Source organism: Adiantum capillus-veneris, chromosome 23 (assembly GCF_014529385.1).
Source record: "Adiantum capillus-veneris isolate H3 chromosome 23, ASM1452938v2, whole genome shotgun sequence".
Classification (NCBI taxonomy): Eukaryota; Viridiplantae; Streptophyta; class Polypodiopsida; order Polypodiales; family Pteridaceae; genus Adiantum; species Adiantum capillus-veneris.
In genome coordinates this window covers 111,952,076-111,969,748 of record NC_140953.1, presented here as the reverse complement: position 1 = coordinate 111,969,748, position 17,673 = coordinate 111,952,076, and positions in this window count along the sequence as shown.

Below are 17,673 nucleotides of genomic sequence, written 5' to 3'. Positions count from 1 at the left end.
GAAAGATATGGAAGAACTGGGTGAGCTGCTTACCAAATTGTCAGATGCATGCAAAGCCAAGGATGATCAGATGATGAAAGTGACAAATGAGCTTCTAACTACCACTCTATCAGCTCAAAAGATCCAGGTACAGTTAGATGTGTCCAATGCTTCTCCACAGTACTCAGAACAAAGAATCAATGATCAGGCAAGATTCTTGAGGCAAATACGAGAAAATCCAGCCATTACCTCAATCAAGGGAACATACCAGGTTTACAAGGTGTTAGAAAAGAAAAATAAATACCTCAAGCTGGAGCTGAAATTAGAGCACTCTCAGCGTAGAGACCTGGCCTTGATGCGGTTCCAAAGAGAAGAGGAGATGCTAAAGGAGATCGTTGAACTCAAACGAGTCAACCAGCTACTAAGAGAGGGAAGGACAGAAATGCAAGAAGAGGCGGGCACTTCGGAGCCACCTCAGATAGAAATCCCCTCAGTATCATTTGCTGACATGGAGACACAGGCCGCAGTAGACATTAGGAAGAGGATGGGATGTAGGAGGGCCTCTTTATATGCCATGAGCTTATGGAGCTGATTAACTTTTTGACAAATAGGTATATGCCATGTGTGCAAGAATGGTGGGTGTGTAAGAGATGTGTAAAAGTGGTCAAAGGATACACTTTTCTCCCCAAAAAGGAGGTTTTTATGATTTTTGGCCTTCCATAACTCCCATATATGATCTCCAATTTGAGTGGAGATCATAGATCTACAATCTACACGTCGCGCTCTTTCCATAGATATGCTACATGCTATGGTTTTATCCGCTTGATTTTAAATTCCATTTTGGGGGGAAACTTTGAATTCAAATAAACTAGCCGTTTTGCCTGTTTGAATTCAAAAGATGTCCTTTGATTACTTTCTTAATACAAAAGGTTTGACCTCCTTAAACTGCCAAATAAAGAGGCCCTCATAGACTCCATTCTCTTCCTAATGGTTGAGCGGCGAGGAAGAATTTCAGGTACCCATCATAGAAGAAGACATAGTGTCCATGGTCCAGCTCTCAAAGACTAAAGAAGATCCACTAAAGGAAAAAGTTACACAAGAGGTAGATGAGCAGTGAAAGGCAGCAATGGATTGGGAGCTGAGAGTACTTCATTCTGTCAATGTCACACAACTCACTCCCAATCAAATAAATGCCCAATGGCACCAACAATCCCTACCCTACCATATGGTTAAAGTTGAGTTTCTACAAGTAAAGAAAGACACACAACTCACTCCCAAGCAAATAAATGCGCAATGGCACCAACAATCCCTACCTTACCATATGGTTAAAGTTGAGTTGCTATGAGTAAATAAAGACTTTACACAGACATGCAAGTCGAGGGTGCAGATAAAAACCACCCGAAGTGGAGGTTGAGCTGGTTGAACAAGAACCCAAGGTACTTGATTCCGTTCATGAGGGCACCTGTGGCCCTACCAAAGGATCCCACCTTCTGTCCTGTACCAAGATTAAGGACCTAGATAGCACATGAGGCACTACTAAAGAAGCGGCCAACTTGGTTGAATTACCCCATATTTCCTGCTCTAGAAAAGGGACCAGTGACGAATGAAGAATACATGGTGAAAACCCTAAAGGACACCATATCATTCTTTAAAAGTCTACCAGATTTTTCTTGTGCTATGCTATACAAAATCTATTGAATGCTGCTCATGTGCATCAAAGTGTTCAATGAGGCAGACCAAGCAGGCACCCCTTGGATGTCATTCCTCGAGGGTAACAAAGTTTTGTGCCCTTTTGAAGAAGTCCTCTATGGATTCTACGTCATATGCATGTTTCTACCTTCTCACAATATGCTGGCATTCGAGGAAACGTTCTACACGAGATTCTTCACTTGAAGAACAAAGATATTTGCGCCAGTGATCAGCAATCTGACCTCAAGGTTTGTAGGCTACTCAGCAGTGGAGCTGAAAAACTGAGTAACTATGCAATTCTTGCAAGTGCTAGATAAGGAACGGAAAATCAGATATCAAAAGGCTTTAATAGCACTTAAAGGCCGCCTCGCCAGCCGCTAGCCCAAAGACTACTTCAGTCCATAAAGCTGTGTCAAGGGATGACACAGGCGAGGAGGGGGGGAATGTTAGCAGCAAGCTAACACAGATAGCACGGATACCATTTTTCAGAGTTCTCATTGTAAAAACACTTATTATTTTGATAAATTGGGAATATTGTAACTCCTATTTTTCTGACAAACCTTGTAATTGATGAGTCGGGGCTACAAGCTTCCAGATTGTATCAAACTGTCATTGCCCATCTTTGGTAGAACTCCTAGATTATTAGTTTTGACCATCAAAAACCTTGGCTAAGGTATAAAAGCCAATTTTTGTAAGTTATTATAAAAGTTTTGGATAATGAAATACACAGCGTGAGCTAATGGCACTCACCTCTCTCCTTCTCGCGCTTCCTACTCCCTCTCCGGTTGTCACATTGCAGTCGTGTTTGTTGCATTGTAACCATAGGTAAGAGCTCTACGCATTCATGTAAACCATCACGATATTTTGTAGCTTTTGGCATCCCCGGTGACCCGAGGCCTAATTTCATCATAGCTAGGAATTTACAATTTCAAATCAAAAACTAAGCAAAGGCGGGGTATTGGGGCATCATTGCTAAGCATTTAGATGCATTCTGGGTCGAAAACCACTAGGTCAAAAATCCACTGCCGTTAATAATTACGATTTTGGCACTTGACCTAAAGTGGGATTTGAAACCATAAGCATGTTTTCTTAGGTCTTATAAACATGTCCTGAAAGTTTCATTACATTTGGATGTCATTGGATGCTCCAACGGATGTGATTTGTTTGCCGATGAGCGATTGGTTTTTAGTGATTTCTATCACTTGAGTGTAGCTTGAGTTAGATGCAAGTTGTTAGTTGTTTTATGAGATATTGACACCCTCTTGTAGCCTCTATGAACTAGTCGAGTCAGCTTCATCCCATGGATTGACAATTTAATTGTGGTTCTTGTTAATACTGCAGTAGGATAGGATGGTGAGGTTAGACACACATCCCACACCCACCTCTTCCACTGGCACCGCCACCTGATCGCACGGTAAGCATCATAAGCTTAGAGGAGAAGGGAAAGGCTATAGTAGTGGATCCACCCATAGTGAAGGAGAAAGGCAAGGGTAAGGAAAAGGTAACTTTGTAGAACCATTTGAAATCATGACTGTAAAGAGAGTTACGAGAGTGAAAACTACACAAGCTGATGATGAGAGAAGCATGAAGAGAGAGACTAGCAAAATGTCATCAAGGCCACGACAAAAAATAGGCATCACCGACTTTTAGTTAGGGGAGAGTTCTAGGCCCTATGATCTAACATTGGATGTGGCAGAGCAAGGACCAAAGATTACATGGCCACAGCTGCTACATCTGGCATTAAAGGTAAGGCTGAAATGGTCTAAAATGGTAGCACAAGGAACTCCAAAGCAAAGGTAACCGGATCAATTTTGGGTTGTAACATGGATGACATCCTTCCAGTCGTCGACGTCAACATAAATGGTAAGAGGGTTGGAAACACCTACATTGATGGTGGCGCACAAATCTGTGTGATGAGTGAAGCTATGATGCTTCGGCTAGGGCTCGATGGTGACTGGCCTTCTCCATGCAAGGCAAAGATGGCAAACAACACAAAAGTAAAATGTGAGGGTGTAGTAAGTGCCATGAAGGTAAAAGCCTTCAACACTGAGATAGAAGTAGATATTTTTGTGATGCCAACTAAGGGGGAGGTCTATCCATTCATCTTAGGAAGGCCATGATTGATAGCCATGAAGGAAAAGCAGGTCTAGGGCATTGGTCTTCTATGCATGACTGGTAAGAAGGGGGAAACAATCTACTATGACACGAGGATTGGCAAGCAGAAACAAATGGACCTAGAGACATCAACAGATGAAAGCACTAGTGAGTCTTCCACTTCTGAGGAGGAGACCACTTCCACTGATGAGAGTAACAGTTCCATCGACGTGATGGGCATTATCATGAAGGATCTACAAAGGGTGAGCACAACTGGCGACCCGTCACCAAAAGGGAAAAAAAACAAAGAGAAAAATAAATTACCTGTCCTAGGGGAGGGTAGGTTGAAGAGTATGCTATCTACGGATTTAACAAGTGAAGAGAAGGATAATTTTTTGAAAATGTTGTTGGGATTCCCTGACCTTTTCATTGACAACTATGAAAGAATCACATGTGTTACAGTGGTGGAGCATTACATTAAGTTGAAGCAAGGGGTAAAGCCAGTCATGCATAAACTATGATGGTTGGGGGTCATATAGGAAAAGGCATTCCTTGCTGAGGTAAGGAAGCTATTGGAAGCACGGTTCATTTATCCTATGGAAAACTCAGAGTGGGTGTCACCCATAGTGGTGACGCCTAAGAAGAATGGCAAGTGAAGGGTCTGCGTTGACTACAAACCACTAAATGCAGCCACAAAGAGGGACCATTTTCCTCTCCCTTTCTTGGATGAAATTTTGAATGAAGTAGTTGGTTTTGAATGCTACACAGTTTGTGACGGGTATTGCGGCTATTTTTAAATACGCTTAGCCTTTGAAGATCAACTAAAAACCACTTTCATTACACCATGGGGTTTCTTTGCTTATAGAGTTATGCCATTTGGTCTCACAAATGCACCTACCACATTCCAGAGATATGTCTTTCAATTTGTTCTTTGGAACATCCATAAGTGTTCATTGATGACTTTTGCATATATAGCCCTCGCATCTCACACTTAGAAAAAGTTATTGAGGGTTTAGCAAGGCTGCAAAGCCTAGGAGGGCAGTTAAATGTAGACAAGTCCCACATTGGAGAAGTAGAGTCATTCTTTTAGGCCATGAAATTTCAGCTAAAGGTATTAATGCCAATCCAAATAAGGTGTCCGCACTCATTGCACTACCTTCATTAACAACCGCACGTCAACTAGTCTCTTTTCTACAAAAGGTGAGGTACTTGAGTAGATTCATATATCTACTATCACAACTTGTTCTACCATTGAAATAGCTCACACAACGATTGACTTTCACATGGGACAAGGAGAGTGAACCCCTACAGCAAGGTAAAGGAGGTCTTAGCCACCCTACCAACTATCTCACCGCCTAAGTGGGAGGAAAAGTTCTATGTCACCTCAAGCGTAGGTGATGACTCCTTGGGGGCTGTGCTACTCGAGAAGGATGCAACGACATCTTTCATGAGGCCAATCTACTTCTCCAGTTGCATGATGTTAGCGGTAGAGAAAGGTTTCACGCATGTGGAACACCTAGTCCTAGATCTTAGATTTGTAACTACAAATTTTTGATCATATTTGTTGCCTAGGCAATTTGTAATATTAACCATGGATGAAATGTTTCCCTATGTGGTACAACACATGGATGTTTCTTCTAGGACTACTAAGTGGCTAGTTCGTCTGCAAGAATTTGACTATAGGGTACACGTGGAAAGCACGACAAGGACAAGCTTCGGGGGACTCATGACCTACCAGAACTTTGAGAAAAAGGTAAATCAATCTAAAGGGGATCAGGGAATTCAACCACTTCTAGAGCCACCGGTATTAGAAAGAGCACACTCTCTCTACTTTGACGGAGCCTACAAGCGAGCATCCGACAAAACAGTTGCAAGCATAGTGGTCTTTGATAACAAAGGTATCAAGGTATTCTCGCCTGGCCATCTGCTAGAATCACATTCTAACAATGAAGCTAAGTATGTAGCACTGACCAAGGAGTTACAACAGTGCGTCTTACAAGGGGTAAAGCACCTTCATGTATTTGGGGATGCACTACTCTTAGTAAGGCAAGTAAATGGAGTATGGAAATGTAAGAATCGTAGCTTGAGGACCCACTTAATCTGTGTAAAAACTTTGTTGGATAAGTTTGAATAAGTTCAATTACACCACATTCCAAGGACTCAAAACCATGAAGCCGACACCTTAGCAAGTGAAAGGCTCATTAGGAGATTTCAGAGGTCTTTTGGAGGGCCTTTTGGAAGAGAGAGGAAAATAAGCTCCTCCAATGAGAGAAGAGCCTACGTTACGTAGAAAAATAGATTGATATTAACAAAAATATAAAAGGTGTCCCTCCCCTCATTTAATAATCTAGTGGTCCTTGAAGACGATCACTCTCTTTCATTTAATGCGAGCACCTTTTTCAGAAGGTAGATGCGGTGCATTTAATACGGCTTACGTCATCACTAGAACTCAAAAAGTCACAAAACTATCAAGTGCTGGAAGATTTTGAAACTTTTGATATTGTCAATGCGTCCGGAACGCCCAATATCCTAAAAATGAATGTCCAATTGCCTCGCTCCGACATCCAAAGAGGCAAAAAATGTCAAAAACCCCTAAAAGAACATTTTACTAATGGCGCGCGAGGGGGCATTCCAAAATTTTGGAATGCCTCCTCGCGCGCCGTTAGTGAAAAGCCCCTTTTTTCCTCTTTTTAGGGAGCTTTTTGAGAGAAAAATGTCAAAAAACCTCTCAAAAGGGGCTTTCTTGAAAGATAAGTGTCCAAAAACCACTAAAAGGAGCTTTGTACTAATGGCGCGCAGGGGGGCATTCTAAAATTTTAGAATGCCTACTCGTGCGCCTTAAGTAAAAAGCCCATTTTTTTGGGTTTTTTGACATTTTTTGCCTCTCTGGATGTCGGAATGAGACAAGTAGACATTCGTTTTTTGGGTATTTTGGCGTTCCGGACGCATTGGTGGTGTCAAAAGCCTCAAAATCTATCACTATTTGACAGTTTTTGACTTTTCAAGTTCCAGTGATAACATAAGCTGCATTGAATGCGTCGCACCTGCCTCCTGAAAAAGACACTCGCATTAAATTAAAAAAAGTGACCATTTTCAAGGACGAATGGGAATATAAATCTACTTTTTAGAGTGTTTGGTTGTCCTTTTGGACGTACTCACAAGGTGCAAGTGCATTTTAAAAAACGTTTCTAGAGAGAGAAATACAATTTCTTACAAGGCCCTCCAAATGACCTCCAAAATTTTCTAATGGCAGGAAATAGTAGTTGGGGCCATTAAGCTAAAGCTCCCCCTATTTCAAGTAGTGATATCTTACACGACATAATGCATTTCTTGGAAACAGGTGAATGTCCACCGGATCTAACGAAAGGGTAGAAGCAATGGCTTACTAGGAAGGCCACAAGATATCGGCTTATCAATGATGGTTTGTATTGTAAAGATAAGGACCAAGTACTCGGGAAGGTCCCTCTCCCTAATGAAATTACGGGGATAATTGCCAGTTTTCATGATGGTGTTTGTGGAGATCACTTTGCCCTAGATATAACAAGCAAGAAAATCTTGCAGGCTGGTTTTCTATGGCCTAGCCTCAATCGTGATGTACAACACTGGTGTAAGACAAGTTGTGTCAAAAGGCTGGCACCAGGTCACTCATGCCTAAACCACAAACACCTATCCTTTCATATGGTCCATTTGAAAAATGGGGTATAGATGCCATAGGACCATTTCCTAGGGCCAACTAAGGGAAGTTCTATATCATCATGGGAGTTGACTATATGACTAGGTGGGCAAAAGCTACAGCCACAACTAGGATTATAGTTGTGGAGGTAGCTAAGTTTCTCTATGAGCACATATGTTTGGCACACTATATCATCTCTGATAGAGGTCCATGTTTTAGAGCAAACTTGGTAGGAGAGTTAATGCAAAAACTAGGCATTACAAGGAGGCACTCCTCACCATATTACCCTCAATGTAATGGCCTAGTTAAAAAAGTGAATGGGAATGATTTGTAAAATTATTACCAAGCAGGTTAATCATCGTGGGGATTGGGATAAGTATCTACTCCCAGCTTTGTGGGCCTATCGAACCTCATTCTGCACATATTTGGGGTTCACCCCATATCATTTGGTATTTGGTAAGGAGGCAATCTTACCTATTGAGGTGCAACTAGCAAGTCTGAGAATAATGGCAAGCCAGTTTCAACGACCCAACATGCATTTGAAAGATCACATCTTTGACTTGGAACGACTACAACTGGATAGAGAAGAAGCAATCAATCATTATGCGACACAGGTCTAACACAGACGGCTTAGTTTTAATCAACATCTTTGGCGCAAAGATTTAAAGAAGAGCATGTTGGTGCTCCATTATGACAATCGCTTCGACACACACAAAGATAAGCAGTTCCTACTTTGATGGGAAGGCCCTTTCATCATCAGGAAGAAATATGCCAATGGGAGTTACCAGCTCATGGAAGCTGATGGTAAGCTTCATAAGACCAGAGTCAATGGATGGAGGCTTAAACCTTATTTTCTACAATTCAATCAAAATCCACCTATTGACATTCCTGATGAGGATACACCATCAACCTCCACCTCCGATGACAACAACCAAACAAATGAGTTAGAGGCATAACTGCCCTAACCTTTAGGGGGAGGGATAATGACACGGGGTTAGTCGCACCGCACTCTAAGCTCACTCGGAGACTATTGATCATAGCCAGCCTTTGAAGCCAAGGCCGGCGGGAATGAGGCAAGAATCGACCCCATTCGGGGGAGCATAAAGTAAAAACAACCAAAAAAAAAAATCTTTTTATTGTTGCCGCCAAAGCACCTCCCCTCCCTTGCTCGCACACGTGCAATGGGCCGCCGTGCCTCCCCTTGGCATCAACCTTCCCCCCCTCTCCTCCATTATTCCCCTCTCCCTCCATTATCACATGAAGCCAAAATCTCTCTCTCTCCCCCTCTCATTTGTCAACCCACAGGGGGGCGCCATGCATGGGACAACTCTCTCTCTCTCTCTCTCTCTCTCTCTCTCTCTCTCTCTCTCTCTCTCTCTCTCTCTCTCTCTCTCTCTCTCTCTCTCTCTCTCTCTCTCTCTCTCTCTCTCTCTCTCTCTCTCTCTCTCTCTCTCTCTCTCTCTCATTATTCATACACCCACTTCCCCCCTCTCTTTCGCCCGTTGACACACTATCTCTCTCTCTCTTATCTCCCTCGTTCAGCCCTGCCAATCTCTCTCTCTCCTTTCCTGAGTCGGCCGGGTAGCATCAGCCAAAAATCTCTCTCTCTCTCTCTCTCTCTCTCTCTCTCTCTCTCTCTCTCTCTCTCTATCTCTATCTATCTATCTATCTATCTATCTATCTCTCTCTTGTTCCACACACACACACCACCTCAGACCCTCTCCCTCCCCTCTCACCCTCGCTCACTCACACTCTCTCTCCCTCTCTCGTTCTCTGTGTAGTAGCCAAGCCAGCATGTTAAAAATAATAATAATAATAATAATAATACCTCTCTCTCTCGTTTCCACACACACTTACATACACATACACACTCTCACATACACCCACACACACACACACACTCTCACTTGCATTCTCCATCTCTCTCTCTTTCAGATAAAAATAATCTCTCGCTCTCTTAGCATATCCACATATCCAGAAACACCCATGCACTTTGCACCCACACAACAGCACGTACACGCATAAAAATGCACCCACTTACACACTCAAACACACATGCTTACACTCGCACGCACACATTCAAGAAAAAACATGCACATCATATGCATGCACAAGAAGAAAAAACAAAGGAACTCGACATCGACAAAGAAGATGACCAAAAGTATGTAGAAGTGACCACAGTTCAAGCAAATATGCCAAAGGCATGCCCGAGCCGCGGCCCCGAAAGTGACGAACGTGTAGCATCTCGACATCAGCAAAACACCAGTTCTGGAAGCATTAACCTCACACCAGCCACCCTAACCATCAACAACACCCATTGTAAATTCCCTGATCTCCACTCTTCTCTAAATACCTAGCCAATGGCTAGTGAGTAAAAAAACTCCCCACCCCACTGTTACCTCCCTTCTCTCTATCTCTACCTTATCTCCCTTGCTCTCTCACTAGAGAGACATCTAGACTCTCTATAGTGACGAGTGGGTATTTGCAAGGACCATTAAGTAAGAACCACCTCTCAAGCCTATATAAAGAGGCTTCAACTAAGCACAGAAGGAAGACACTAGAGGCACCACCCAGGCTCCATGCATTCTACATTCCATACACCATTAAGCACACAATGCAACTCACAAGCTAGGGAGCTCACGGTGTCATGCGTGTTGCAAGCATGGGCATTCTAGCATTGGCAACATCACCACCACCACCAATCTCCACCCACACCATGGTTGATTTACTAGTCATGGCCACTCCATGCAGGTAAGGCACTCATTATTACCCCGTACAGCAGCATGAACACACTAGGATTGAGTGCACCGACATCAGGATACCCGGGGCCACTCTTGATGATAGTGATCGACGTCGTCGGTGGCTGTATCGTCTTGGTGTTTCCCTCAACTAACCTCCTGCTAACGTGTTAACACCACTAACTCAAAGTTCTCCATGCACCATATGGTGCTCACATTCCATCATGTACCCCCAGCATCAAGAGCAAGGTTGGTTACAAGCCAAGATCACCGTTTGTAAGTATCATCATCATTAATAAAAGTGTGCAATTATGTCATGATCTTTGAGTCCATTCTCTCTTCTCCTTAGCTTTGTTCTCCCCATACCCATGGGATGATTCTTCCCTTGTATGGCATCTCATTCCTACCACTCTAGGTCATCTATGTTTGCGTCCTAGCCGCACCTATGCTAGGTGATGGCCGTTAGAGTTATAGGATAGCATACCTTAGGTGCTAACCCCCCCCCCCCCCCCCCCCCCCCCCCTCCCCCGAGATGATGCTTGGGGATTTCAGGCTATGTGTGGTGTAGAGGCCACCCCACCTGGCATGTCATTTTTGACAATCACCGCACAAAAGGTATTTTATTCCTTTGATAGTCAAAGTTTATTGCAACTACTATTGAAAAATATGGTTTGAAATCTGCACATTCGGTCAACACACCTTGTTTTGCAAGTTCTATGAAAAACACTTCTGAGAGTGGCAGTCAACTTGTCACAAATCAACCTTATGCTAACTTGATTGGATGTCTTCAGTTTGTTGGCATGAACACTTGCCCTGATATTCTGTTTGTCGCTAATTATCTTGGACAACATCTTGCACATACTTCTCTTAAGCATGGTCTGCAACAAAGCGTGTATTTGAAATACTTAAAAGGCACTATAGATTTTAGTTTGGTCTACCAACGACAATTGACATCAGATTCTATGCAATCTCTTTCTCTTTTGGGTTACATAGATGCAATTTGGGCAAGCGCACATTTATCTATGCAATGTACTAGTGGAAATTTCTTTTTTATAAATGTTTGTCTTGTTTCTTTGATCAGCAAGAAACAAGATGAGTTTGAATATGTTGCGGCATCACTTGCAGCTCGTGACCTGATCTGGCTTTGAAAAATGTTGGTTGATATTGGTCATTCTCCTCTTTCTAGCACACCCTTGCGATGTGACAACTTGAGTGCTATTAGTCTTGCAAAAGACTATGTTCAACATAATAAGTCAAAGCACATTGTTGTGCATTATCATTATGGTCGGTATGAAGTAAACAAAAGCACCATAATGGTTGAACACTATCCAAGTGACTAGATGATTGCAGACATTCTTACCAAAGGCCTCGGCGAGTCACACATCATCCTCTTGCACTCGGAGATTGGAGTTTCTTTGACCTCACTCTTTCTAGATTTGCTTCTATGCTATTATGATAGCTTTGTACATATGACATTGTAATCATATAGATACCATGTACTACACACACTCCACACTTGCACATTGTAATCTCTGAGTCACTTGTATATTTGTACATAGATACACAATTCACTTTCATAGTTCTTTTTTTCACGTTTTTATAGGGGCTTGGGTTTTTCCCTTGAACTCCCCAAGGGTTTTTTCATCCAAAGCTAAAGACCTTTCTTTGAATGGGGGTGTTGGAGATATATATGACTCACTCTAATCAACTTGGTCTCACCTATATATTTGTATCTTGTCCTCAATATGAATCCGTCTTTGGGAGCATACATGGTGTGTCTCTTGTCTCGTCTCTCTCTCTTTCTCTCTACATCTCAACACTAACAACAATGGCCGCCCAAGGAGGGGCCCAATGGTTAAGAGGGGGGGAGGGGATAAGGAAAGAAAGGTGGAAACAATGAGCAGGGGATGGGATGCAGCTGCTTGAACTCACAATGAGTACCATGAGGCTTGGATGACTTTGAAGCAAAAGCAAAAAGTGTTGCAAATATCATGGCACCTCTATTTGGCACTGCTCTTGGTTGGCTTGGATGAGATCCACCATCGGCTTACCACATCATCAAGAGTTTGTGCCCGCTTGCACTCGTGCTAGCACTATTGGTTAGGGGGGGTGGGAGAGGGGGGGGGGGGGGGGGGGGGGGGGGGGGGGGGGGGGGGGGGGGGGGGGGGCTATAAAGATAAATATAAGCTCATTAAATGATTTAGAAAAAACACTCTCCAAAATTCTGAGTGGGAAGCCATATCCCAAAGCTCACAAGCTCACCCTTGGGAGCCAAACCTCCATATCCCAAGCTCCCATCGTGATCTCTCTTAGATTTTTCATTCCTAAGCCATAACTAGGACCTTGAAAGATCTCTATCTCTCTCTTCTGTGCTCTCCATGACACCATAGTTTGAAATATAACTCTCTTAAGCTAACATCCTTGCTTTCCAAAGTCTCACATGGCCCTATGCTCTCCTATCTTCTTCAAACTCTGAAGCTCTCTATCACACACTACTTCAATGCCAAAGCCAAGGATCTCTTGCTCTCACTGCCATAAACTACCTTCCATAATCTTAACCCTCAGCATCAACGGAATCATTAAGAATGGTCTTAAGGGTATTTTGAGATTCAAGAGGGATACTAAAGCATGAAGGAAAGCGGTAGAGGGGGAAAATATTGTTCTTATTCTCTCTTGGCATTGAAGGGACTTAAAGAAGTACATTATCCAAGGTAGTAAAAAGGGAATATGCTAAGACAACAGGTTCATGATCAGAGATGTGGAGGAATTGAAGAAGAAGAAGTGAAACTTATGAAGGCTGCAAGAAAAAGTGCTTGGAATAATCACCTCAGATTTGATAATTGAAAAGTTGACAAGGGGTACTATGTGTTTAAGGACTTTGGGGACAAGAAGATGAGCTCAACAATAGATGAATAGTTTCCATTGTTTGATGCTAGAAAGAAAATCTCCATTCATTGAGGGGCTCGAGTGCATGCGGCTATGAAGGGCTTGGACATGTGTCAAGAAGACTCCAATATCATGATATGATTGGGAGCAAGACAATGGTTCTCGGTTGATATCTCTGTGCTAGAGCTAATGATCTTACCCATTCTTGTTTATCACCTAATTTCTCTCTACCACCTCTCACATCCAGAGGCCCTATGCCTTCTTGCTCACTTTGCATACATATCCCCCAACATCATGTATGGGTAGAAAGAAAACTTCAAAGAATATTCAAGCAGCATTAGAAACTATTTCTGACAAAGATGAGAATTTTGGAAAGCATCCATCGCAGAAGAAATAGGTCTAGTAGCACACAGTAAAATAGCAAAGTATGTCTTTTAATAACAAGAGCAATCCCTATCAAATTATGGATAAAAGAGGTAGTGGTAGAGGTTGTGGCACTGCCCTTTGATCTCAGGGGGGTCACTATGTATAGATTGTGTATATCTCATGCGTTCAAGGACTATTTATGAAACTAGTTTTTTACAATAAAATGCATTCTTTTTTTATTCAGTCTATGAGTACCATTTATGGTACCCTTCTGTATGAGAAAATGTGAGAACAAATGAAATTTAACAACCCCTTCTATTGCACTCACGTAATAGTCACATAGTTATTAAGTGACCCCCCCCCCCCCAAGCCTTGGATGCACAAATCACTCAGCATGTGTTAGCTATGTATCAAGCTAACAAGGGCATAGCACTTGTGAATGGGAGAACACGGAACTGACATCTGGTGAGTTTTCCTCAATGTTCAAAATCCCAAATGCATTAAAACCCACACCGGCCAGAGTGGATGAAGTCAACAAATTTTTAAAGGAAGATGATCAAGCCAAGAAGAATCACAAGGATGGTGTACTAAACATTCCAATAGCCACACTCGGATCTACCTTAGTGTACAAATTCATGGAAAAAACCATGAGCATGAAAAATAACCCAGCGTATCTCTCTGAAAAACTATTTGACATGCTGTTGGCCAAGATACTAAACCAAGAGACCAATATCATCATTAGTCAATTCCTGCATAGGAGCATTGTGCAATAGATAGCTAAGACAAATCCAAAAAATTGTGTAAAGCCTAGTATGTATGGCAGTACAATTATTGGGCAGACCTGGCACCGATACACATCAATGTTTAGAATACTTAGGATAAGGTGACTAAGGAGTGGACGCAAAAGATAGCAATGACATCCTCTGAAGAAACTAAAACTAGAGCAACTGACAAGACCAAAGCATAACAGACCAAGGACACTACAACAAAGCAACCAACAAAAGGGAAAGTAAAAGAAGTGGTCTCTTTAGTTTCAGCTTTTTCCTTCTCTCTCTCTCTCTCTCTCTCTCTCTCTCTCTCTCTCTCTCTCTCTCTCTCTCTCTCTCTCTCTCTCTCTCTCTCTCAAGTTATAGTCTAGTGTTATATGTCCTACTTGGGTTAAAATCCGTGGTTAACCTGTGTGACCCCCATAATAACCATTGATGTTTGTTGCCATTATTTGACAAGGTGTTGATAATCAAGTGAACAACGAGACCCCATATCTACCCTCTATGATCAAGTCTCCCAAAGATATTGCTAACCCAACACTGCGGAAACGAATGTTTCTACCCAATGAGAAACCTAGGCTGAGCGCAATACGAGATTTCCCAGAAGGTTGTGATCTGAATCAGGTCAAATCTGCTAACCAATTATCATATGTAGAAAATGTGCACCCTCTACCCGCCCTTATGCATGAACTTACTACCCGTAAATCTCTGCCTAGGAAAGCCAATAAATTTACCAAAAGCCCTTATATAGAATGAGGGAGCATGTGAGAGATTTCTGGTGATGTGTGACAGCGATAACAAGCTGGAAAAGCCGCTTGGATGCCTTTCACCCATTCACTAAGTGTCAGTTCTTACTAACAATCGGTAATGGTTGGTTGACAGGTATAGGTTTTTGTCCTTCACGAAGCTAGGAGTGTCTCATCCGGTCCCCCGCCCCCCGATGGTTTGTAATTCAAAATGGATGAATTAAATGATTGTATTTCACCATTGTACTTGTGTTTTGAAATTCAAAAACCCAAAATATGGTTCATAATTCAGGGTATTTTTATATTATGGTCTCTCTCTCTCTCTCTCTCTCTCTCTCTCTCTCTCTCTCTCTCTCTCTCTCTCTCTCTCTCTCTCTCTCTCTCTCTCTCTCTCTCTCTCTCTCTCTCTCTCTCTCTCTCTCTCTCTCTCTCTCTCTCTCTCTCTCTCTCTCTCTCTCTCTCTCTCTCTCTCTCTCTCTCTCTCCCCCCCCCGAAAGTGGCATTATGCCACGCGGGTGTGATTTAGCAAAAGATAGATTGATATCCTCTCACCATTCTGCAGACTAGTCCAAGTCATTATGCCATCAGATATAGTTCTTCTTTATTACACACAGGGACACCAACACACACACCCTCTCTCTTTATCTCTCTCTCTTTCTTTATCTACCTTGTCTCTACTTCTCCTACATGGTTTCATTCCCATATCTGACTCTCTATCCACGACAAAGTGGCATTATGGTGCACGTATGATGCTTAGCTAATAATAAAATTGTCTCCCTGTGCCATTGTGCAAACTCTACAAAAATACGGGTGGTGGTCATTTTGGCTTATGTAGTACTCCCAATAACATACCATTTCTAGTTTAGCATACACACACACACCCAACACTACTCTATGTCTGCCCTTTCCCTGCTCTTAATCTACTTCCCTCTCTGTGTCTCTCTCTCATACTTGCAAGTATATGTAGAATTTGGGTTTCTCTGATGCACAGCAAGACCCTCAACGTTGTCACCTTGTGCGATGCTCTTCTCAGTTGTGCTTTCTTCTTTTGTCTCAGTCTCTCTCTCTCTCTCTCTCTCTCTCTCTCTCTCTCTCTCTCTCTCTCTCTCTCTCTCTCTCTCTCTCTCTCTCTCTCTCTCTCTCTCTCTCTCTCTCTCTCTCTCTCTCTCTCTCTCTCTCTCTCTCTCTCTCTCTCTCTCTCAAGTTATAGTCTAGTGTTATATGTCCTACTTGGGTTAAAATCCGTGGTTAACCTGTGTGACCCCCATAATAACCATTGATGTTTGTTGCCATTATTTGACAAGGTGTTAATAATCAAGTGAACAACGAGACCCCATATCTACCCTCTATGATCAAGTCTCCCAAAGATATTGCTAACCCAACACTGCGGAAACGAATGTTTCTACCCAATGAGAAACCTAGGCTGAGCGCAATACGAGATTTCCCAGAAGGTTGTGATCTGAATCAGGTCAAATCTGCTAACCAATTATCATATGTAGAAAATGTGCACCCTCTACCCGCCCTTATGCATGAACTTACTACCCGTAAATCTCTGCCTAGGAAAGCCAATAAATTTACCAAAAGCCCTTATATAGAATGAGGGAGCATGTGAGAGATTTCTGGTGATGTGTGACAGCGATAACAAGCTGGAAAAGCCGCTTGGATGCCTTTCACCCATTCACTAAGTGTCAGTTCTTACTAACAATCGGTAATGGTTGGTTGACAGGTATAGGTTTTTGTCCTTCACGAAGCTAGGAGTGTCTCATCCGGTCCCCCGCCCCCCGATGGTTTGTAATTCAAAATGGATGAATTAAATGATTGTATTTCACCATTGTACTTGTGTTTTGAAATTCAAAAACCCAAAATATGGTTCATAATTCAGGGTATTTTTATATTATGGTCTCTCTCTCTCTCTCTCTCTCTCTCTCTCTCTCTCTCTCTCTCTCTCTCTCTCTCTCTCTCTCTCTCTCTCTCTCTCTCTCTCTCTCTCTCTCTCTCTCTCTCTCTCTCTCTCTCTCTCTCTCTCTCTCCCCCCCCCCCGAAAGTGGCATTATGCCACGCGGGTGTGATTTAGCAAAAGATAGATTGATATCCTCTCACCATTCTGCAGACTAGTCCAAGTCATTATGCCATCAGATATAGTTCTTCTTTATTACACACAGGGACACCAACACACACACCCTCTCTCTTTATCTCTCTCTCTTTCTTTATCTACCTTGTCTCTACTTCTCCTACATGGTTTCATTCCCATATCTGACTCTCTATCCACGACAAAGTGGCATTATGGTGCACGTATGATGCTTAGCTAATAATAAAATTGTCTCCCGTGCCATTGTGCAAACTCTACAAAAATACGGGTGGTGGTCATTTTGGCTTATGTAGTACTCCCAATAACATACCATTTCTAGTTTAGCATACACACACACACCCAACACTACTCTATGTCTGCCCTTTCCCTGCTCTTAATCTACTTCCCTCTCTGTGTCTCTCTCTCATACTTGCAAGTATATGTAGAATTTGGGTTTCTCTGATGCACAGCAAGACCCTCAACGTTGTCACCTTGTGCGATGCTCTTCTCAGTTGTGCTTTCTTCTTTTGTCTCAGTCTCTCTCTCTCTCTCTCTCTCTCTCTCTCTCTCTCTCTCTCTCTCTCTCTCTCTCTCTCTCTCTCTCTCTCTCTCTCTCTCTCTCTCTCTCTCTCTCTCTCTCTCTCTCTCTCTCTCTCTCTCTCTCTCT